The 25,357-nt window shown below is 38.6% G+C and overlaps 1 pseudogene across 1 annotated transcript in view; it reads right to left on the bottom strand.

Annotated features, from left to right (window-relative positions):
- The window catches only part of LOC149186350 (uncharacterized), a 181,289-nt pseudogene that overhangs the window by 10,240 nt on the left and 145,692 nt on the right, over positions 1-25,357 (bottom strand). Inside the window, exons 5-8 of the transcript XR_016255693.1 lie at positions 19,316-19,441; positions 19,036-19,170; positions 18,548-18,838; positions 18,353-18,409 (exon numbers count right to left, since the gene is read on the bottom strand). The product of XR_016255693.1 is annotated as an uncharacterized LOC149186350 (transcript). The remainder of the gene's footprint in view (positions 1-18,352; positions 18,410-18,547; positions 18,839-19,035; positions 19,171-19,315; positions 19,442-25,357) is intronic.

The raw sequence follows: 25,357 nt of genomic DNA, 5'->3' as shown, positions 1-25,357 counted from the left end.
CCAACAACTTATGCAATTTCCACTTGCTCGGTAGATTCTTCTAGAACTTCGCCATGCCCAACACATTCTTCTGCAACATTGATATGCCAAACAAACTCTTCTGCAACTTCCACCAACCCAGCAAATTCTTCTGCAAATTCCACCTGCCTGGCAAATTCTTGTCCAGAAAATTCTTCTGCCCAACAAATTCTTTTGCCCATAAAATGTAGAAACCCTAACATGAGAGAGAAAGAGAGGTCCAAAAACTTTGATCTAGTTCTTCTCCTTCCTTGTCGTCCTTTTTCCAGCTTCTATCTTAAGAAGATCAAACTTGCTTGACTGAGTCATAATGAGGTCAAGTTCCTTCTTATATATATGCTTGTGAGGGGTACGAATTGCTCTTTTTAGGTTAACTTGTCCCTTCATGTAGGCCGACTTGATCTTTGTGCCACGACGAGGTCTTGGAGGGTCTTTTGATTCTATTTTGACTCTAATAAATTTTCTTTACAATATGTAACATGCCTAAATGGGTATTCAATACATGACAATGACTCAATAGACTTTATGACAAACCTAGAAGCACTCAATGGGTGCTTGACCTAAAAAAAAAAATCCCCTTGAGCATGAAACTCATGCCTCAAGAATAATAATAAATTTATTTTCCTTTTTGCATTCAATACATAAAATCACGAATACATATGCCATTATGAAGACTTAACCTAGTTACATATTTCAACACTTAAAAATCACTCCTTATCCTTTTATTAACTCATCCATCTAGTGATTCCCTTTATACCGAGTCTCCTCCCATCGATAAAAGGCTGTAAAGAGCAGGGAGCCTTAGTTGAGGTGACAGTGGGTTATCGCTTCATTGTTGCCCTTGACCTAGTAGTTTCCCTTTTAGGATCCCCTCCTAGGACCCCTGCTAGTTTGAGCAACAACAGGTCTTTTATACATGACAATGACTCCCTACACTTGTAACTCAATAACAAGCCCTAGAAGCTCACAATGGGAGCTTAATCTATAATAATAAACTCTCTTGAGCATGAAACCCATGCCTCAAGATCAATAATAATAATTTATTTTTCTCATTACATCAAATATATGAAATCATGATTACATATGCCATTATGAAGTCCAAACCTAGTTACATGGTTCAACACAAATCACACACTCCTATGGATTGATGCACTAACCTGAGACAAGTCACTCCCTTTGAGGGCTTGAGGCACCTAATAAGGTTCCTGACCTAATCATCCCTAACATAAGTGAGGTAACTTGTTTATAGATCCATCCTGATCTAGTTAGACATTTGAAGGTAAGTTTTTTGTGAAGTATTTATGTGCACCTAACATTAGATATGGTTCACTATGATGGTTTCATGTCCCTAATAAAGATGATCTCACTTGATCTTTAAAGGTTTTGTTCAGGAGGTATCACATATGCAGCAAAGATCCCTTGAGGGATAGTTTGATTCTTCTTTAGTACCTTCCAATAGGTAATTTGCCTAGTTATGAGAGAAAACATTACTTTGTGGCCCCAACGTTGCCCCTCGAAAGATGAGTGTTGGACCTTGAGCAGCTTCCCACATACTACGACACCCCTTGATGAACCTCTAGACGCTAAAATTTTGGGAATGAAATCTAGGGCAATGGACTATTTGATGATGTGCCCAAATGGACCTAAGAAGCCTCCAAGTTGGCCTTGAACCTATTTGATAGACGATACCTTGTTCTGAAGCCCATATGAAGATGGTTATCACTAAGATGACTTGGGAGGGCTAGTGCATCCCTTTTGATGTTGACGCTTTCCCTAAGAAGTGTCGCATCACTCCCACATGCATGAAAAGGCTGGCATAGAGCCTCTTTTGGATAATGTAATGAACATAGTTAGTATACACAGCAGAGTAATCTTCAAAACACTTCGAAGACAAGAACATCCATTGTAGGACAAGTAATTGCATATTAAATATTATATAAAAGAACTGACGAGATGATGTGATTACAACCGAGGGTCATGTACATATACCTAGGCCGGTACCCTTTCACGAATGGCCATGTTTTCAGAGACATGTCCCTTCATTAACTAATTACTAGTTAATTAATCATTAATTATGATTATTATTGTTTACATTTATTTTATTATTTTATATAGATTATATTCGTAACATTGCCTTCCTCTTCAAAAAGCTTTGTCCTCAAAGCTTACTAATGAAAGGGCTTGATCTTTCTTCCCATTTCGAATATCTTCTCTTCTCAGAACTTACATCTTTGTTGATAGAGGACGATATGATCCTCTGAGTGATAAACAGAATTGTCGGACTGAGAATGGATCTTGACCATCCTAGATTAATCTTCTGTGGAATCCTTTGTTCACTGGAAATTTGTAATGAATTGTTATCATAGGACTGGATTCAACAAACTTTAGTGTCTCTTGGAACATAAATCTGTTGTTTTTGTTCTGAATGGTTCAAATATGTAGACCAACTTAGTTCTCTGCTCTTGTGAATCAGATGTCGATAAGGAATTATTCTGGTTTGATTTTCCCTTATCTTGGGTATGGCAGTTTCCTGATTTACTTCATGTATTGTTGTTGTTGAGTTGACCACTGCATCATCACTTGGAATTCCCATTGTTTGAACTGCTTCACCTGAATATGTTTTAACTTCTATTGGTTTCTCAACTTCTTGAATTGTGATATTGACTAGATCGGTATTTTTTCCTTTATCTTCAACTTGGGAATGTTACGACTGGAGGCTTCAATACTTCTTCTTGAGTAAGTTGTTCTAACTTGTCATTTATCGACTTCTTGTCACTTTTAAGCTTCTTTATTTGCATAAGAAGGGTTTGGTTATGATTCCTTAGGCGTAAAATCTCTTCACTTTTTGGATTGTTGACTTTATTCTTAGTATCCTCCTCATCTTTTAAACTTTTGATTTGTTCTACTAATGTTTGATTAAGGTTCTTTAAACGTAAATTTTCCTCTTCTTGTTCTGATAAGTGCTTCTTGAGTTCTTTTTTTGTGGCCTTAGCTTCCTTGACTTGTTCAAGTAGTTTTTCACTATGATCTTTAAGGTGCGAAATTTCTCTGTCTTTATTGGAGATGACTTCTTCAAACTCTTTCTACTTCTTTGGTATAGTTTTTTTATTATCTTGAAATATTAATTTCGAAATATCCTTGAAGTCTTATGATGAAGGCATTATTGATTCTGACTTCATTGTCATGTCCTGAAATGTGATCATCTTATTCTTACAAGAAAACATCAAAATCCTTTTCTCTAAGTTTAACATGAACGTACCCAATTCTTTTAACCAAGGTTGACCAAAAATTATGTCAATTTTAAAATTAAGCATAGTTACGACACAGAATTGAGAGATGTATACATAAGTGTCAATTATTACTTGTAAATCATTAATTTCATATTCCTTGTAGCCAAAAATATTTTTTTCTTTCCCCTATGCTTGACTCTGGAATTAATAGTTGATTTGCCAAATTAACATTGACGTAACTTTCCTCGACACTTGTGCTAACTGTGATATTAATCTCCTTCCCTTGGGTATTCCCTTTTAATATAATTAATCTACAATCTGCAATTGAAACACCTTTATAAGAAAAAAAGTCTTCCTTTGTTTCTGAATTAGAATCCATTCTTTTTTTGTCATTAATAGTTTCCATCTTGCTCTAAAATATTTAAATACTTTTGCTTTTTTTAATAATTAAATAAATACCTTTTTCATAAAATTTCAAAACTTTTTCCTTCCATTTTTTTCGTTCAATAATTCTCTTTACTTTATTTGCTCCCTTTTTTTCTAATATATAATTACGATATCTTAATTTAAAAAAAAAATCCTCCAATAGCCATTACTTTCCTTAAATATCTCTCTTCAATACTTCAAAGTACTCCTTTATATACTTTTAGGAGTATAATAGTTTTCTTCTTTTTTACCTTTATAATTTTTTCCTTTAAAAAGTAACTTAATATTTTATGACAGCGTCCATAATTTATTAAGCTACGATTTTGTTAACTTCCTCACTAAGTTGCACGAAACGGGGAAGCGAAACGAAACGCGGAAGCGAAACGAAACGCGACCTCCCCAAATTTTGGAAACGGGGAAACGCGAATATATATATATATATATATATTAAAAACATTTAAAAATTATTAATATATATATGTGCAATCATAAAGCATTAATGATACATTTACTTAAACATTTTAACATTAAGATTAAATTTACATCACAATGATCACATTTACTCATGAGTCATCACATAATGAAAATAAAAATATAGGAACTGGAAAATCCAAAATCAGCCTTTATTTATATTAGTATATGAGGCTGCAAGTACAATAAAGACTATAAGGCTGCAAGAACTATAGAGACAAGTCACAAAAGACTAATCCTCATCATAACAATCCTCATCAAAAATAGAAGCAGCAGAATGCTCAACAGTGGATGGTGGTGCTGAAGAAGATGATGCACCAATTCCACTTCCAGAATCCTCCCCAATATTCAGGGCAGCAAGAGAGAGATCCAAATCAGGATTTTCTACATCCACATCCCATTCTTTAGAAGGACCACTGTTGTATTCTGGACCCCTACGAGATGCAAGGCGAAGGTTGGAGTGCACATAAACAAGATCCTCTGCTTTCTGTGAGCCCAACCTATTGCGCTTCACAGAATGAATAAAACCATAAGTGCTCCAATTCCTTTCTGCTCATGAAGAGCTTGCCACTTGTGAAAGAATACGAATGGCAAGGCTTTGCAAATGTACACCATTTGCTCCATGACAAATCCACCACCTAACTGGATTCATGGTGCTTCTCTCCTCCAAAGCTGATATATCTGCATAATCATCTATTCCTGCAGCAAAACTGGCAAATTCCTCCTTTACCTCCCTATGTAGATGAAAAGGAAACATTCTCATTAGTGCTTTTTTCACCCCAGTAGCCACCTCTCTATCCTTATGGGGTGCCTTCCTCTTCCCATTGCTTTTAGCAATAAGCTCCTCATCATAAAATTTGGGGTTCAAAGCATGTGCTAAAGTGTGCAATGGTGTATTGAAATTGTTCCACCTGTCAACAATGATTTTCTTGATCAAACCAGCAAAATGATCATCAACAAACAGAAGTTGTGGAGACTCCTGCGAAATGATTTCCATAGTTTTCTCAACCATGGAATCCATGCCATCATATACCTCTCCCAAGAAAGGTTGGTCAGTGTCAGCACTCCGGAGAAGCTCAAATGCAGGGGTTGTGAACTTTAGCAAGAAATCTACCTTGCTCCACCAATCCTCATCAAGGCACAATCTACGGACCATAGATCCCCGCTCTGAATCTGCTTGTCTCCACTCAATCCAAAGTTGACTCACCACCATAGAAACTAATGCATGCTTAACCTCAACAAGGCGGCGCAACATCACGAAGTTTGAGGCATATCTTGTCTCAGCAACTTTTAACAACTCCAATTTGGAGTACTCTCGAAATATGGCCTGAGACTGGTGGTGGTTGGTGATGAATTTGATAATCTCCCTTGCTTCCCCTGTGACTTCCTTTATCCAGGAAACTTTGTTGTCGATCTCCTCTAAGATCAGATTCAGATTATGGACAATGCATGGTGTCCAAAAGATGTGGTCATACCTCCCCTCAATAATTAAACATGCAGCTTTGCAAACTGGTGCATTATCCGTGATAACTTGCACCACCCTATTAGCCCCTATTTGTTCAATAGCTTTTATAATAACATCAGCAATGAATTGTGCATCTTTCACCTCTCCTGAGCAGTCTTCTGCCTTGATAAACATTGCTCCTTTGGGGGAAGTGGCAATGATATTTATCAATGGTCTGCGCCTCATATCTGTCCAACCATCTGAGACTATGGTAACCCCAGAGCTACTCCAGGAAGAACGAATTGGAGCTAAAACGTCCTCCACAAGTTCCTTCTCATTTTTGAGAAGCTGGGTTCTGACTTTCTCATAGTTGGGCCCCTTGTACCCTTGAGGAGCTTTGTTAACTGCCCTTATCATATCTTGCCAGTAAGGAGAGCGAACAACATTGAATGGGATACCACATGCATAAATGCACCTGGCCACTCTGGAATCAGCTTCTTCTCTTGCTTGCACATTCACCAATCTAGCAATTCTGCTATCCTGAACTGATTGGGATGCCCCTGAGCCTCTGGTATGTTTGGGTGCTGCTTGTTCATGTTCTTGAGTGTGACCAGCTCTCCTCTTTCTTGCTTCAACTACAATCCTTGGCTCAATGTTAGATGTAGCCTGAGTATGCTCATCATGCCTTCTCTTAGTACCATCCGCCTCATCTTGCTCTCTTTGATATGCCCTCCTTACCAACGGATCTGATGTTTTTGTGCAACCCAGAATCCCCTGTCCTCCTCCATGCAACAGATGCGCCTTCACTCTTGGGTAGGAGCCCTTGTACGTATTATTGCAAAGAGTGCATCGCCATTCCCATGAGCCACCACCTCCACATTTTTGAAGCTTCGTCACATGCCTCCAAAGAGGATAATATTCAGCCCTTGGGTTGGCCCTAGGGCTTGAAGTTGCAGCTGCACTTTGGCTGGAAGCCATTGCTGCAAAAATAAATTAAAAAAACAAATCTGTAAATAATAAAAACGTTTTTCATATTTTTGGCTGTATAAACCCTAGAAAAATTAAAGAAATAGTAAGAAAAAAACTAAGAAATGAATGTGGCTTACCCAAATTAATTTTCTGTGGCTGAATCTACCCTAAAATGCCAGAAAAGAGGAGAAATATGGCTGTACCTGAGCCAAATCTGCTGCAAAAATAAATTTAAAAAACAAATCTATAAATAAAAAACGTTTTTCAGCAATTTAGCTGCATAAACCCTAGAAAAATTGAAGAAATAGTAAGAAAAAACTAACAAAATGAATGTGGCTTACCCAAATTAATTTTCTGTGGTTGAAACTACCCGGAAATGCCAGAAAAGAGAAGAGAAATATGGCTGTACCTGAGCCAAATCTGCTGCTACAGAAATCTCCTGCTGAAATCTCCTTCTCTTGCTGCTGAAATCTCTTTCTCCCGCTGCTGAAATCTACTTTGCTCACTGCTCAAAACACCAGCTACTGAAACAACTGCCAATCTCCAAGAGAAACTCCTTGCTGAATAGTGTGATGAGAGAATCAGAGGCACTGCTCTTTTATAACTTTAGAAATGGTTTCTAGAACAGCTTAGAAACCCTAAAAAAATTTAAAAACTAATTAGAAAAAAAAAAAATTTAAAAAACAAGTCATTTTTTGGGGAAACGGGGCCCGTACAACCTGGAAACGCGTTTCCGGCCGTACGGGCACGTTTCCATTTCGGGAAACGTGCCCGTACGGCCGGAAACGCGTTTCCAGGCCGTACGGTACGCCGAAACGCGTTTCCGTTTCGTTTCCGGCCGGAAACGGACCCCTAGGCAACGTTTCCTGCAACTTAGCTTCCTCACCTTTTAAGATTCCTTGTAATTTTTCCAAATAACCCTTTTTTTCTTTATACATATAATTTTAAATGACTTATTTCTCCTTAACAAACACCCTTTCACAACATTTAATTATGGATGAATTTAGGAATAGTTGTGCGATCGAACAGATGCGATCGGAAATGTTTCCATGTTTGCTCTCCTAATTTTTCCAACAACTATATGAATCGATGGGTAACAGGTATAGTAAGAAAAACCTTCTTCAAGAGTCACACACCGTTTGAAATGGATAGAAGATTTCTTCGGTTGAATGCCTTACCTGAGCCTCTAGTTTCAGTCAATCCTACTTTGGCAGACGAGCAACAGGAAAGGCACTTAGTGCAACGGATAGTTCTATAGAGCGGTTAATGATGAAGAGAATGTGGCTGCAGTGGGCACAGAGGCGGCGCTAATTGGTAACTGCTAGTGGAGTGGTCAAGGGGTAAGGTGGCGACAATGGTGGAAGAATCGTTGTGGTGAAACTGACAGCTGAGCGATTTCATTGGACGATAGATGCTACAGACAGCGAACCAGTAGCTCGACAATGAAGGTTTTTGGTGGGGGTTTTCGGTGGTTGTCAGGCATCGCAAAATTGTGACAGCACAGGTGGTCATTGTCGTATGGCTGCAGCACAGTCTCTTTCTTTGTTTTTCTATTTTATTAAAGAAAAAATAATTATATATACATTTTTTATATAATTGTTTTTCAAGTTTTCTATTTATATTGACCCTTTTTTTTAATAATTTTTTTTCAACTCGTATTTTTTTTGTTATATATAATCTCCTCTTCTTTTTTTAAATATATATTCCTTCTTTTTTAAAATCAAGTTACCATGTTCTTTTCTTAGGACAGTTAGTTCAATGTTTCATATCAGCCCATTTACCAATCTCTTTCATTTCCATTAGCAATCACATAAATTATTATCACATTGATAGTAACTAAAGAAAGAACATAAATGATAGATGCAAAAGACAAGCCAAGACAAGAGAACACAAGAATATGGCTCAAGCCAGGGAAAAACCCCAAGAAGGGGAAAACCCTTTATCAATTCATCTTATTATTAATATCGAATGTTCAGCAAAGAGAGAGAGTACAATAATATGACTTGCCAATTTGGAGATCCACTATCACTGCTCTTAGACAAGTGGATGACCCAAAACTACAATACCAACATTCTGTCAACAGTAGTCAATTAAGATCTGGATAGGACTACTTACATTCCACTGTTGTTGCATTCAATTGATCCAAAAACCCTCCTTTCAATTGTGGCTTTCCCTGGCATGTAAGATGTTGACCTTCGCTAGCCCTTAAGGCTGGATTGAACCCATGATAAGCCTTTCGGCTCGCTTGTCTATGATAGAGCAGACCTGCGGCCCTGCCTGGTGCAATAGATCCGAAGTGTGACCAAACAAGGGGAGAATATCTTCCTCAAATCGTCCACAAACTAACCCAGAAGCAACACAAAAACTCGACCTGATTTTATGTTCTTCAAATCAAACCTATAGGGACAAATTTATCCACACAAACTTCACAAAATTTCCTCAAAGCCTGCAGCTGGTTATCTAAAGAATCTCGACCCTATTGGAGAAGAAGAAAACCCAAAACAAACTTCCTTTTGACCTCCTCCAAGAACTCGGCTACCTTAGACATAAAATTTTCTATGCAATGAAGTACTTGAAATGTGTCTTTAGAGGTTGGAGGACACCTCTATTTATATAAAATGGAGAGGGGAGTCACATGACTAAATAACCCCAAGCCGACCTTGATAATTTGCACATATGTGGGCTTCATTTCAAAAACACAGTTCTCCTTGTCCAAATTTAGAGATCCTTAGGTTGATTTTGGTCCTCTCGAAAAGAGGAATTTAATGCAATAATTATCTTCATCAAATGAGCTTCCCAAAGTGGAATTTGGCCATAGTTTCCAATTTTAACACTCCCTCTCAACTAGGGAAAATTCCACCTGCCAATCCATCCATCACCATGCCATCCTGTCATAATGTACCATCTCTGGATCTCGTCTCTACTTTGTTGAACACCGATGTAATAATGAAGAAGAATTGATCGAGAGTGAGTCACAAGACCTTACCACTCTCCATTGCCAAAAGTCAATCCAGGGGTAGAACCCCAATTAGACGTGATCCCAGATCAAGTTATTGAACATCATGCATCCTAGACATAGGGACTACGACAGTACACGATGCGTCCATCGATAGTGCTATGGTCCCAAACCACTTTTTCCGAACTCATTGGCTAGATGAAAGGTACTTCCCATGTGTCCTGGACTACATGGGTAGGATGATGTTGGGGCAATAGCAAGGAAAGAATAAATCACATACTACTCACAACCACACGTAGGGAAATGATAAACCACATCCTACAGTCACATTTCACAACCATCGTAGGGAAAGGATAAGCCACATCCTACGTGCATGCAAACCACCAAGGGTAGGGGAAGGATGAACCACGCCCTACATGCATGTCAACCAATAATAGTAGGAAGGATCCTACAAATGGGGAAGGGATGAACCATGTCCCACTAACATGTCAACCATTGATCGTAGGGAATGAGAATCCTACATGTGGGGAAAGGATGAACCATGTCCCACCAACATGTCCACACGAGACAACCAACAGATATCTATTTGCATCTCTCACTAGGGTGTCTGCAAGAGAAGGTGAACCACTCATCTTGCTTCATATGCCATAGGAGAAGGTGAACCACTCATCCTCATCTTCTTGATCTCTTGTAGACTTGTGACAGTCCAAGAGGAGTGTTGATAGAAGATTAAAACACCCAAAATACTACCATTGGATCATTGATTTTAAAACCATTATTTGTGCCTCGTAAGCCCCTTTAAAGGGATTTCTTCACCCAAGGATCCACCAAGGAAACCATTGTAAATTTTGTAAAGAAGGTTCTTCTTTTGGGTTTGCCAAAAGATCCATTGTAACTCCTCAAATTTTTTGTTAATTTTTGGAGAAGAGCATTTGATCCCTTTGAGGGAATCTTGTTGTAAGCTCTCTTTTCAAAACATATATTCAAATCCCTTTTCCAAAAGGGATCTATTGTATTATCTCTCTCTCCATCCCTCATTCTATAAGAGGGATCTAATAAAGAAGTCATTTTTCTTGGGAGTTAAGGGATTTTTCCCCTAAGCATCCCCCCTTCCCCATTTGGGGAAGTGTCCCTTGTGGTGCTTGAATGATTTTCATTTCTTGCTAAACTACAGTACAGCAATCAGACTAATTTGCATCTAGTCTCTCTTATGCATGTTATTTCCATTTTGTTATGCAATCCTTTTCATTCCATTTGAGTAATCTAGTTTAACTTAATCTCTTATCATTTGCTCCTTGGTTTAGTCATTTTACTTTGCATTTCAAACAATTCCATAGATTAGATTTAACCTTTCAGTAGTTCGATTTAGTCATTTTACTTTGCATTTCAAGCAATTCTATAGATTAGATTTAATCTTTCAATAGTTAGATTTGTCTTTTGCAATAATTAATTTACCTCCAACTTTGTTGGTTGAAGTAGTAACTTAGGGACCCTCTTCCCCCCAAGACTTGTTATTCTGAGATCAGAGCCCCAACGAAGATATTGAAACTTTTTCAATCTTGCAACTAACTAATTGGTAAACTAACTTAACTTAATATAAACCAAGGAATACATTCATCTACATTTATATTGCAGCATTGGTACTTGAGGTTTCAACTCATTTGCTTTCTAATTTTATAAAGTTTCTCTATCTTATTTGAGGCAATTGTCATTACTTCAAGTACATACATTTTGCTTAAATTTCATATTGGGCATTATTGTACTCTCTATTTTTATTTGCCACATTTACCCCTCAAAGCATTTTCTTTTGGACATTTATTTCTTGAGCATTTATTTTCGAGCTTTACTTTCAAAGTTATCTTCTTTACTTGGATTATTTGCTTTACAAGTACTTTATATCTAGCATTGGTCAACTTTTGCTACAACTTGTCCATTATTGCAATATCTCTACTTGTTGATGGTTATTTTTATTATGCTCATGAAATCGATGCCTTGAATTCATTTGTTGCAATTTATGTATTAATTTAATTTGGATGTATCTTTGATCAATATAATTAGTTCCCAGAACTTAACTTCTCTAGCATAGATTTTTTAAGCCTTAGTTATTTTTTGTAGGGTCCAGCCCCCTTGGCTTCGCTAAGAGATAGCCTAGACGGAGGAGTTGAGGTTTGAGTGACAACATCCCAACTCGAAACTTGTCCCCCTGGCCACACCAATTGGAGTTAAATATTTTCTCCACGATATCCCAAGTGTGGATTCAAGTGACTTGTCCTTCTTCCTTAGAGGACAATGTGTGTTCTAGTGACCGAACTCGCCACACCTGAACCACTTGACCTTAGACAGGTCCTTCTTCTTCTTTCTTTGCTCCCTCTGCCCCTGACTGGGGCCCTTAGATGCTAAGGCCACATTCTCCTCCTCCTTCACCACCTTCTGTTCGCTGCTACTATTCCCACTGATGGAGCTCTTCAACAGAGCTCGTCTCAATTCCTCCTGCTGCAAATCAGCCCACATTTTGTCCCATCCTGGTAGTGTGTCTCTGCCCAATATACTTTGGACGAAGACCTGCCAATCCTCTGAGACATTGTTGAGTGCCAATCGTACTAGCTCTGAAGGTTGAGGCGTTGCCCCAACAATTGAAAGCTGGTCTCGGACTTCCTGAATCCTGGTGAGGAAGGGATCTATGCCTTCCCCCTTCTGCATCCTGATGCATCTCAGCTTCTCCTCTAGGAACATCTTTCGTTGCTCGGAAGTACCTTGGTATAGCGTGGAGAGAGCATCCCACATTTCTTTGGTTGTTCCCTTGGCCGCTATATGTGAGACAATATGGTCCCGAACTCCATCCAAGATCAAACACTTCGCTTGCGCCATCCCCTTCCTATATTCCATGAGCTGGTCAGCATCATGAAGAACTACCGCTACATTATCAATGTAGGCTTTCAAGCCATATTCATCAAGAAGGAAGGGCATCCTGGCCGTCCAGATGACATAGTTGAATGATCCATCCAACCTATCCTGACATCTAAGCCCTGTTGTGGCCATCTTTGATCAAGTCGAAAATCCCCTCTTTTGCTTGGCTACTGCTCTGCTACTCGCACTCCCTTCGGGAGTGAGAAGATATGCTCACAACCACTACCAATCTGCAACGAAGAATCAGCCTTCTGAGACTCGAAGTTCCGAGAGAGAAATTTTCCCTCTGCTTTGTTGTTGAAATTTGATGACTACAAAAAATTTCCAACAATCCCAACCCGGTTTTAATTTCACCTTATCACTCCCATTCAGTTAAATCCCCTTTCCCATAAACATACATTCAACATATAGAATTCTGGAAATGAAATTTTCAGATTAAAACACATGGGATTGTCAACACATGATGAAAATAAATATGGACATAACCAAACCAGCGACACACATAAAAATACACAGATTTTTGGTCAACTTAGACCCAGGCAAAACTCCTTCAAATTTATTTATCTTTCAAGTTCAAGAAAAATACATTTGTAGACAAAACAAAACAGCAAACAACTTATCTCTTTAGCCCAAAACTCCTTGAAAACTGTGCCCACTTTGCCTCGATTTTTGTGCCCACTTGAAGCTGAAAATATGTATTGTATGGATACGAATGTACGGGCTGTAGGGATTTTTTTTTCAAAAACTTCTCTCGAACAGCTTGCAGCGCACAGCATTCAATGTTGTTCGTACTGTACCTTATGTTGTCTTCTAAACCTTGATTTCCATGCCCAACTTTGCCCAGAAATCACTCCTATAGCTTGCTGCAACAAATTTCTCCTTCAAAACTTCTCTCCATCTCTCAGCCTCCTTTCTCCAATCTGCTCATGAAGAATGAATGCAGTCTCTCTTTTCTTTTCCCCCTTTTGTTTCCCTAAATGACTTTTGGGCAACCCTAAGATCTAATGGCTCAAATTCATTTAGATCAAGGGATGAGAATAAATGTGCATTTAATTCTCATTTTCTATTTTTTAACTTGCCCATTAAATAAAGTACCCGCATTGTACTTTATGTCTAAATTCATTTTTCACATTATAATTTAACATTGACTTTACCACTTATAAAGTCACTTTCACTTAATAAAGTCACACTTAGGAAAAGAATTATTTTGGACACTTTTCCCTAGGTAGAGACTAACCCATGGGAAACCACTTGTCCAAGGTACATTAAAAATCAACATTTGTGTGTTTTTCTCTTCCACCCAATGTTGGTTCTACTGCTTCAAAAACCCTCTGTGTCCAACCAGAAATCTGCTCGGCGAAAATCTGAGCTACAACTGCTCCCTCTGACTATTGGAATCTCTCTCCTGGGCAAATTAAATGTTTTGCACCCCTGCAACTGAAAATCGAACTGTTGGCCCAACAATTTAGCCTACCTATCTAAGCACTGCGTTGCCTCAAAAATTTTGGCCTGCTGCACCCTCTGAGCAGCGAAATTTTTTCTCCTCTTCTAAGCTTTCTAGCTGATCAATCACGCTTTGATACCATGTGAAAATTCCAAAACTGGAATCCTATTGCAGCAACTGGTATTATTTCTTCTAATTGATAAATTAATTATTCAGTTTATTGCTACGGCAACATCGAAATAAACACACTACAACCTTCACAAATAAAAATTGCAGAAATAAAATAGCGTTGGAACTGAGAAATGCTAGCATACACACATAAAAATTAACACTATTGTTTTTGGACAAAAGTCCCCGGAAAAAGCCAAGGCAGGAAAATCGATGCAGCAGATGCAGATTTTATTTTATTATGCAGCAATGAAATCTGAGTACAATCTATGGATGCCCAACTGGCAATCCAAAGTTCAAACAGCAAGAAAATCTGGGAAATTATCTGAGGGAATTACCCTTCTTCCACAAGCAACCCTGGCACGAATTCTCTTCAGAAACTCGTCCTCCTAAACCCTCTGTGTCAACCTCTACACTATTCGGCATAGACCCTATGATGTCTACCCTTTGCACTGCCTCTAATGAAGTCGTTTCCCTGTCTCTGCTGAGGAAATCACTTCTCCAACACTCTGAACCCTCTGCCCGACGTTTGGAACTGAAAACGAATTTCTCTTCAGCAAAATCAAATTTCTTCGCAATCCTTTGCGCTGCCTCACTGGGAATAACTCGGCCCCTTGCTGTTGCATCTCCAAATCTGGAAAACTTTATCTGGATCACTGTCTCTGCGCCTCGCTGACCCTACTTCGATCGTTGGCTCTCCGGCAACTGTTGCTGCTCTCTGGAAATCGATCTGCTCAAGAAAATCGAACTACAGAAGTGTCTTCTCTAAGTGCCCATCGAATTCTTCTTATAATCCACTGTTAGAGCACCAACAACCAAGATTAAATATTAATCAATGGCTAGGATCATATTGGAGTCGATCTGTGTAAGTTTCTAGATGATTCGAACCTTGACTTAATTAATTTTGTTAAATTAACCATATTCCCTAAGTTTAGACTTAGGAAATATTTAAAAATTGGTTAATAATCTAATTAATCCCTCTCAAGGTGGAATTTTCAAAACAATTTATGGGTTTTGGAGACCCTGTGTATTCTAGCCTCTCCACCAAATTCCCTGGCCTGAACACATCTGATGCTACAAAAACAAGAGGTTGAAAGGCCAAAGGGCCATAGGAACAACGAAATAATAACCACTTAAATAGTTTAAATCAAAAAAGTTGTTGACCATTGTTGTTGTCGCGTGGATGTTGTCTTAACCAAACTCATGCGGGCTTGCCAAATAGCCTCACCAAAAGAATTATCATAACCACATTGACACGGAATACAACGAATTTTACGAGCAGTAACAATCTAAAACCTCTTTTTGTGTGTGAATATCCCATGGTTCTTTATAAGGGGAAATGTTATTAAACTTTTAAATTTCAGTGAGTCAAACGTAACTTGCATTTGAATCATGTATTATTCGCAAACCCCTTAAAGAAAATATAAAACACCTATAGTATATAACCACAAGGGTAGGGAAATTATAAGTGATTGCGTCTTTCAAAACCGTAGCATCTGAGGCAATAAAAAAAGCCAAACCCAAAGTGTAAACTAATGAATTGGCTACCATGCATTATACAATTTCATTGCGGCATTATATTATATTGTCAAAAGTATGTGCCATGAAGGTTGTATTACAACGAGCAAATGTCGTGGTGAGCAAAAAGGAATAACAACATGAACCATTTAAAAGAATGAGTTTGTCATGCGCACAGGGCTAGTTTGACCTCGTGATGACCGAAACTCATACCACGCTGCCATGTCACCAACATCCAACCCGAAATTGACATTTTGGTAAACAGAATTTGATGAATCCATGAAACCTTACATGGAATTGCCAACGCATAACAAAACCAGTCACTATCCAACTTTTAATGCATGCCATATTACCCTCCATGTTGTTATAGGTTTTATTGTATGAAACATTGACATGGATTGATTACACAAGATCACCAACCAAATCATATCTTCAGTTAATTTCCACAATCAAGGGATTTGTATCACAACGATATTGCCATAAAATTTGAAAATTTAAACACCACGTTTGAATCTCAAAGAGATTGCACAAAGAACTCTATCCATGGAGATAATATCAGAAAGCAACTAAAGGCATAGTTTCATGAAAGTACACAGAACAAAAGAGGGAAAATTAGCATGGAGTTCTGGTTATATTATTGTTTTCTCTTAATTTTAGAATAACTACAGAATCTCAGTCATTCTTTTTTCCATGGATTCGAGGTTATTTTTTTGGATTTTGATTGCTTTTGTTTATAATAACTGTGGATTGTTTTGTTGGCAAGAGATCATAATCTGGAGTTGAAGCGTGATAAGATTGGAGCATTAGTAAAACGAGGGAGGTTTCTTGCTATAAGAATCAAAAAAGAAAGATGAAAATCTCGTCAGTTCACAGAAGACGAGCTTCAAACTTGATTTCCAGGCAGTTCACAGAAGACGAGCTTCAAACTTGATTTCCAGGCAAATGGTGAAGAATCGCACGAAGCCATTGAAAACCTGCTTGTAGAACAGACCGATTTACCTTTATCCAGAGTGATTTTCTCAGAAAATGAATCGTTTGGGAGAAATCATGATCTGACTGAAATGGAATTTCCCAGATTTCATCACCTGACCAGCCCTCTAAATTAGCATTTCGTTTTGAACAACCCAGGGATTTGGGAAACTAATGTTTGACATGAAATTAATTAAAATCGAATCAGTTTCTGGAGTAGATGTTTATATATAAGGAGAGGAGAACTCTGTTAAAGAAGGGGAAGAGGAGGAAAAGATGATGGAAAAATTTTGGTGACTGTGGAACTTGTTAAACTCTGATATTTGTAAATGTTTTGGTTTGAACTATTTCAACTGATTAAAACTTGTACATACGATATTTTAATTTCCATGGTTGTTGATATTTACTTCCTCTGAATTTTTTATAGCCTTGCTTTGAAAATTTTTGAAGAAACAACATTGTTTTTCCATGACTGAAATCTGTGAATAAACAGTGAGCTAATCGCATCTTTCCTTACCGTGTTAGTTCTTCTCATATATATACATTCGATCGTATTAACCTTTCAAGACCTATGTCTTAAAAAATAATTATGATCTGTACATTGCTCAAGCCTCTGTTTCTATGAACGATTTCTGGAAATTTAGATTGTTTGAGAATGTTGTTCGCATATGAACTGGACTAATACTCAATATTGTAACAGTTTCTGTATTTTTATAATCTTTTACCGCTTGCCTGTTGAACTATTTTGGGGTTTAAGTGCTAGAAGATTTATTGTTTCACTGAAATTGTTATGGTTAATTAGTTTGGCCTCAGCCGAGAATAGCATTAGGTAATTATAGGCATTTGTAATAATTCTTGATGCGTAATACTAAAGCAAATTCAGGTTATTCTGAGTTTGTTTAAAAGATTGGAGGGTTGCATTGTTGTACTTTTCTATCTTTTATATATTGCATTAAGAGATATTGATATTTAAAATTATAATTGCATTTATAATTTAAAATTATTTATATAATTTCCATTAGGAATATACAGTAGTGAAAGTATAATTCATTCTTTATTATTTCCACCAGTTACACAAATTTCTGGTTCCTTTCTTTCTGTACTATATTTCTTGTATAATTTGTATATCATCCATTGTGTATTAACAACTAACTACTAATTTTATTATGTATCATATTTAACTGTTTATCCAACTTGTAGGTTAGGCATATTAAAATAAAATAGTAGCTTAGGATTCATGTACATATAACATTAGATAATCTTAGGATTCCCTTGTCTCTTTTCTTCGCAAGAGGAAGAGATCTACAGGCTAACGAAGCCTTTAAACCCGTCGGGGGTGACTACTTTAAACAGTTTGGGTTATATAAAGGGCCTCAGTCCAGGCCACGTCCCCTTTGTTGACAAAAGGTCCAAAAGCCCGTGTCAACAGACTGAAAGCTCATTTGGGAACAGATCCAAGAAACTCTATGCAGGCAGGGTTGAAATTTGAGTTGCAAAAGAGTACTAAAAATCCCTCAGAAGCACTCCCTTGCGGATTTCTAACAGCAACCTGGTTTTACAAATTTAGTAATTATTGTTTTATCATTCCTAATCAATACAAACCTCATTAAAGATCATTGCAATAAAGACCACTGCCTACCTAGGTCCTAAAGATAAGCCAATGTTCTTGAAAAATGTCATACACCAAATTCATTTCAACAAGGAACAAATGCATCTGGCACTCCCTTCTAAGTGGTCTTTCAAATTTTAAGGAACAAATTAATTTCGAAGGGAAAGGAGACAAACATGACAAAACATTAAAAATTGAACAATAAAGAGCACTGTAAACAGACCTGTTTGTTTGTCTGCAATTGTGCATAGCTAGCCCTTAGTAGATTTCGCCACTTATCCTGACAAATATAGACAGTAGCATAAGCATGGTATGTACTATGAAGTAATCATACAAACATCAGCCTTTTGCTGAACGCAAACCATAAGAAAATAGATAATAGAAAGATATCTTAGATTACCAAGTTATTTATCATCACCTTGAGATCAACCGAAGTACGATACCCAGATGATGAAAATGCAAGCTTCTTAATGTCAGACCACCTTCCAACACCAAAATGAGAAACACCATCCACCAGTTTAACCACCTCATGTAGCGTCCAAGAGCGGTGATGTTTCCTTCGAATCCCTCCTTTTGCTGTTCGAATTGTTTTGAGATAATCATATGAAATATCATCCACTGAGTCAGAGTTTGAGGTCTCCAAAATATAATTCCTATCTGGTGGAACTGAAACTAATGCCTGTTCTTTAATTTCTTTATTGTCGTGCACCTGCAGTTTAAAACACACGGCTTTAAACAAAAATTATTGGCATAACATCATGATACATGATTCCTCACATTCTGAACACTGCATGAACTGGAATAGATCTCAATAAAAAAGATAAACCACCACTAATTCAACATTCAAGTCTAACCCCGACTTGTTCAAATCCATCTTTAAGACTGTAAAATGGTATAATTGCTTACAACATTCTGACTTGATCCAAAGGGAACAGTCTGTTTCATATTGGCAGTATCACCACTATAATGTGCTGTTTGTACACAAAGGGCTTGCTTTACAAGGTTGCCATCTCTTCCACTTGATTTGCTTTTGTGTAAATCCTAATTCCAATCCACATCATGAAACAGTGCAAAGATCAGAATAGATCTCAATAACAAAGATAAGCTTCCATGAATACAACATTAAAGTCTAACCCCGACACTTTCAATTCCATCTTCAAGAGTGTCTAATGGTATGATCCCTTACAGCCTTCTGACTTGATCCAAAGGGAACAATCTGTTTCATATCCGCAGTATCACCACTATATTGTGCTGGTTGTACATGAAGCTCTTTTCTAACAAGGTTGGCAGCTCTCCCACTGGATTTGTTTTTCTGTAAAAAATACTGAAATCAGAAAAAAAACCTGATTCCAATTCAACTAACCAAGATAAATACTTTGCACACATAATAACTTCCTGGCCTTAAAGATCTTGTTGTAAAACCCGGTAATCATGAAAACAAGACCAACATATGCAGTACAAGTTGCCATACAAAAGTACAAGGAAAATACAATTTCAAAGAAAATAAAAAGCATCAAAGATACTATGCCATAGAGGAAGAGGAATTTTTAATATTATTCGCAAATGAAAACATGGCAGGGAAAACTTTGTACCCTCACGTCATAAGAGGGATTATGTAAGATTGGATCATTTTAATATGTCCACAAATGATCAAGAATTAGGTCTATGGGACTTGAGAGTGTTGAATATTTGTAGCTATGGCCAGTTTTCATATTTATGTATTTATCATTGATGTACTTGTAAAGCACAGTCTTCATGGCGGGCTGCTGGGTTCCTCTGGGTCACACAAGAATATTAAAAAAAAGAAGGATATATATATATATATATATTAAACTCACCAAAATAAAATAAAAAGCATGGTCTTCATGCTCATTTGAAAAATCGAATTATTTTTGTATTTATTAAAAGATAAATTCAAAAAAAAATTGGCACAGTTGTCCAATTCGGCCCTCTACCCTTCACGTTGGCTCAGCTACTCTTGGCACCCATTCGATCCATGGATTCACTATATATTGATAGCATCCGTCCTCCTCTCCAACTATCACTTGCTCTGACCATCATACAAATTAAGACAAGGAGCAGATCGAAGATTTAGAAGCCAAGCCAAGTCTCTTGGAAGAGTTGAACTTCCTCTCTGATATATCTCTTGGAAAGGCCGAGTATCTCTTTGTGCTAGTGAGCCAAATTTCTGTGGATACAGGAGGCCGAAGTTCTGTGATTATCTCTGTGCAAGGAGGCCAAAATTCCTGTGGTAGATTTCTGTGCAAGAGTACCGAGATTCTGAGGTTTATTACCGTGGAAAGAGGCTGAAGTTCAGTGGCTACTGGCTAGTCTTTGTTGAAGAAGGGCCGAAGGTCTGTGATATATCTATGTGGAAGAGGGAGACAAATACTGTGTTATCTCTGTGGTTGCAATCAGATTGAGAGGGCTGACTTGGATACTTGGTGGATGCACATGCTGGTTAGTTTATCCATAGCTTTGACTTTGATATCTCTTGTTGAATTGATTCTATAACGAAGGTTTGCTGTGTTTTTCCCCCATGTGGGTTTTCCCAGGGTCTTCTTTGTGTGGCTGTCTCTTTATGATCCTAATGTCATATACTGTTGATGTCTTCTGTATAATTGTTTAATGATGGAATAATGAGTAATAAATGATTGTGTGGAAAAATCAAAATCATTAGAAGTAATTATCTGTATAGAAGACACCCTTAAAATCAACATGATTTCAGAGCTTATGGTGAAAGAACAGCCCTAGAAAGGTTGTCATACTTGGTTCAAGCAAGCCTAGTTCATGAAATACATCTTCAAAATGAACTCTGTCCAAGCTATCTGTCATAATAGGTCTGAAGCCTTAGACCTTGAAAAGAATGACATCATTGCAGAGATAAATTTCAGGAATAAGGTGCTTCAGAAGGCCGAAAAGGACTAGGAGGTCAAGCAATCATAAATTATCCTCAGGCCGAAAATCTCAGAAAGACTGATTAAAGATTGAAGGCCTAAGACTCAGTCATATATCCGAATCCTCAGAAAAATACATTGAGTTGCAGAAGGCCGGATATGTTCAGTATCCGAGATAGCTAGGATAAAAGGATTGTATTTCTGTAAATGTTGGAGCCAAAGTCTCTTTGGAAGGAGCAGTCAAAGGGAGTTTGAAAATCCTCCATAATCAAAGAATTGGAGACCAGAAACCAAGGTATGTATCTGCTCACTGTAACTTTGAAGTTTGGCTATATCCAAGGATCAAGCATAGCTGAAAGTCTGTGGTTAGACTTGCATCAAAGTCTACTTGACTCTATTAACCTCCAGATTGAATATTGCAAGACCAAATCTCAGATAGTTCACTGAAGTTCTATAGTAAGGACATATCTCAAAGGAAGTCTGTAATATGCCTTATATGAAGTCCGTTTGCAAGAAGAGTAAGATTGGTAAAGATACTAAACGTTTTTACAATAAAAGATGTTTGAAATATAAGTATGATATCTCCTTAAATCTCTGGAACGTGAATGACCTGTGCAACGTCTGGACGGAGGAGTTGAGATTTTAGTGACAGCTAAACAACTTGAGACTTGCCCACAAAACCACATCCAGTGGAGCTAAAGATTTTCTCCACGTTAGAACAAGTGTGGAGTTTGGTGGTGTTACCCACCACCTGTGGGTAGTGTGTATGAAAAAAAACTCTCCTAGATGGTCCTCAGCCGAAAGCTAGCAGCCCCTTGTAGCAACCAGATAGCTCGATCTGCCATTTTCTCCGCCACCTGAGCCGGTCATGTGGTCCCTCAACCACTTGTCATGAATTTATATTTGAAGGTGAGCCTTCTAACCCCAAGGGTATGGCTTTTCATTGGTATAATTGAGTAATTTTCCTTACTTGTCATGGGCACTTTTGGACAAAGATTGGTGGGGGGATTCAGCGGAAAGAGTTTTCTAGGCTTATATCCTTGTCTCCATTGCCCGATTTTGTGGTTACCCATGTATCCTAGTCCCGTGGGGTTTCCTTTACTGGCCATTTGGCTTTTGGGTTGGCACTACACGAGAAATCATGATTTTGGTTGTGTGGTCCCGCTTTCCGATACCACCTACATCACTTCCCTTCCATTCATTTTACCCCCACTCATCTATTTTCCCATCCGGGTCCACGTAGAGTTAGCCACTCCCTCCCCTTGTCCACACCTTGGGTCGGGCATGGAACAATGCCCTGGAGGTTGATGCAGCTGAAAAGAAAAGTAAAAGCATAATTTGGCCACTCACAACAGGAAATGTACCACAAAATGCAAAACATAGCCAAGACATACAAAATTAGCACGTGGGCAAAAGCCAAACATGAGCTCTACCCCTTACCCACGGCCATCACCCTAGTTCCTATGGGCCCTAGATGAGCTCCCTCTATCATTAAGGAACCCATGATTGTCCCAACCTGTGGTGGGCAATGAACCGCCCCACCTTAAGGGGGTATTCACTGCTACATCTCACACATCATGCTCTCCATCCCCTGGAGCCCCAAGCAGTTATGAAGAAAAATCAATAAAAAGCAAAAGGCATGTAGAGAAGGGTGGAAACACAAAGGTCGGGGTAACTCATGTACCACAATCTGCTCCCTTCTACACTTATATACCCAGGTATGGGCTTCCCCTGTTATAGCTACCCTTGCACATTGACATGTGGTCTGGATATTTCCCCTTATCCCCACTCCATTCCATTATTATATCATTTACCACCTGTTACTTGAAGGATGCACGATGAAAATGTCACCCCCTTTAGAGGTTGAAACCACCTAATAGGGTCCTTGGAAAACCCCCTATTGAGATTGGAAACACTTATACATACCAAAGCCCATTATGGAAGGGCATGCCACCATGAAGTGCCCCACTGGTTCCATGACTTGTAAGCTCTTTTACTTGATTATTCTAATGATTTGTATTGGAGGGCAAGGGGACACATTGGATCTTATGCAGGATTGCAGGTGGATTGCCATTTGGGGCTTGGTCTCCCTATACGGGGTCCTAGCCCTCCAGAGGGCCACATTGGCACTTATAAGGTGAGCGTTGAGAGCCATGTGCCTCCACCATAGCCGAGATCATTTCATGGATCCCCAACAACGTTCGTTGATTGCTCCTATGCCACCTTTTGGACGAGGATGATGCACCTGGTTCACCATACCTAGCCAGCTTGACAAATGCAACATACACTTGGCAGATGTTCCAAGTTCTAAAGGATTGTTCCCCGTTGCAGAGGCAAGGCTTATGTCATCATTCCAGCCCTTACAGATGGTCTATAGGCACTTTTGATCCATTTGGAGACCCATGAGGGTGACCTTGTGCCCCCACACCCACTTGGGAGCACCACAGGCTTTTGCTTGGAAAACAAGAGGCCAACCCCTTGTCCACTATGTTGGAAGTCCATTTCTACATCATGGCACCCTTTAGACTTCATTAGGCCTCCTCAAAGGCCCAACGACTCACTTAGTTGATCATTCGACCCCTTGAGAGGCTTATTCATGTATAATTGAGCTATTTGTTGGGCTTGTCACCAAAAGTTAGTGTTATTATGCACATTATTTTATTCTAGGGGCTAAATTAGGCCTAATTAGCTAAATCAAATTCATTAGGAAGTGTATAAATAGAAGTGTGATGGAATCATTTTATCATCATCACTTGGATTGATCATATTCTCTTGTGAGATTTTCACTTAACTCTTTGGAGGACGAAATTGGATGGATGGGTGAATTTTGATGTTTGGATATCTTCATTTTTTGGAGCTTCCATATTGGCATATGATGATGATTGGATACTTATTCTCAAATGTAAGTGCTCTTTTAATGTTATTTTGTCATTCTTTTCTATGTCACATAAATGATGCTGGGATTTTCGCTATACTAGGCCGAAATTTTGTTGTTTTTCTCTGGTGAAAGGGTATAAATTTGTCTTTTATTAGTGTTTCATCATGTTATGGGCCATGTTGGAATAAATGAATGTTCCTAGAGATATTTCATTGAAATTTATCTTGATAAGTCATCACGTATTGCACATTGAAGTATAAATACCTTGAAGCAATTTTCCTCATGCCCTGATCGACATGCGCAATTGTTTAAGAAGCCTCCTTGACTGAATGAAACCATCCTAAGCATTGGAATCATCTTGACTCAATTTCTCCCAAAGGATTAGGCACTAGTTGTCCATATATGATAACCTTAAAACATATTTTTCTCACCTCTCTAGGTCTAGCCTACATAGGTCACCTAGGGCATCAATTATCTCACAATCTAGGTTGATGCAGCTGAAAAGAAAAGTAAAAGCATAATTTGGCCACTCACAACAGGAAATGTACCACAAAATGCAAAACATAGCCAAGACATACAAAATTAGCACGTGGGCAAAAGCCAAACATGAGCTCTACCCCTTACCCACGGCCATCACCCTAGTTCCTTTGGGCCCTAGATGAGCTCCTTCTATCATTAAGGAACCCATGATTGTCCCAACCTGTGGTGGGCAAAGAACCGCCCCACCTTAAGGGGGTATTCACTGCTACATCTCACACATCATGCTCTCCATCCCCTGGAGCCCCAAGCAGTTATGAAGAAAAATCAATAAAAAGCAAAAGGCATGTAGAGAAGGGTGGAAACACAAGGGTCGGGGGTAACTCATGTACCACAATCTGCTCCCTTCTACACTTATATACCCAGGTATGGGCTTCCCCTGTTATAGCTACCCTTGCACATTGACATGTGGTCTGGATATTTCCCCTTATCCCCACTCCATTCCATTATTATATCATTTACCACCTGTTACTTGAAGGATGCACGATGAAAATGTCACCCCCTTTAGAGGTTGAAACCACCTAATAGGGTCCTTGGAAAACCCCCTATTGAGATTGGAAACACTTATACATACCAAAGCCCATTATGGAAGGGCATGCCACCATGAAGTGCCCCACTGGTTCCATGACTTGTAAGCTCTTTTACTTGATTATTCTAATGAATTGTATTGGAGGGCAAGGGGACACATTGGATTTTATGCAGGGTTGCAGGTGGATTGCCATTTGGGGCTTGGTCTCCCTATACGGGGTCCTAGCCCTCCAGAGGGCCACATTGGCACTTATAAGGTGAGCGTTGAGAGCCATGAGTCTCAACCATAGCCGAGATCATTTCATGGATCCCCAACAACGTTCGTTGATTGCTCCTATGCCACCTTTTGGACGAGGATGATGCACCTGGTTCACCATACCTAGCCAGC

Source organism: Pinus tabuliformis, chromosome 3_1 (assembly GCF_031772625.1).
Source record: "Pinus tabuliformis cultivar Carrire ecotype Pingquan chromosome 3_1, CPIR1, whole genome shotgun sequence".
In the NCBI taxonomy this organism is placed as follows: Eukaryota; Viridiplantae; Streptophyta; class Pinopsida; order Pinales; family Pinaceae; genus Pinus; species Pinus tabuliformis.
The sequence above is the reverse complement of the archived record's forward strand: the minus strand, read 5'-3'. Positions and strand labels throughout refer to the sequence as shown.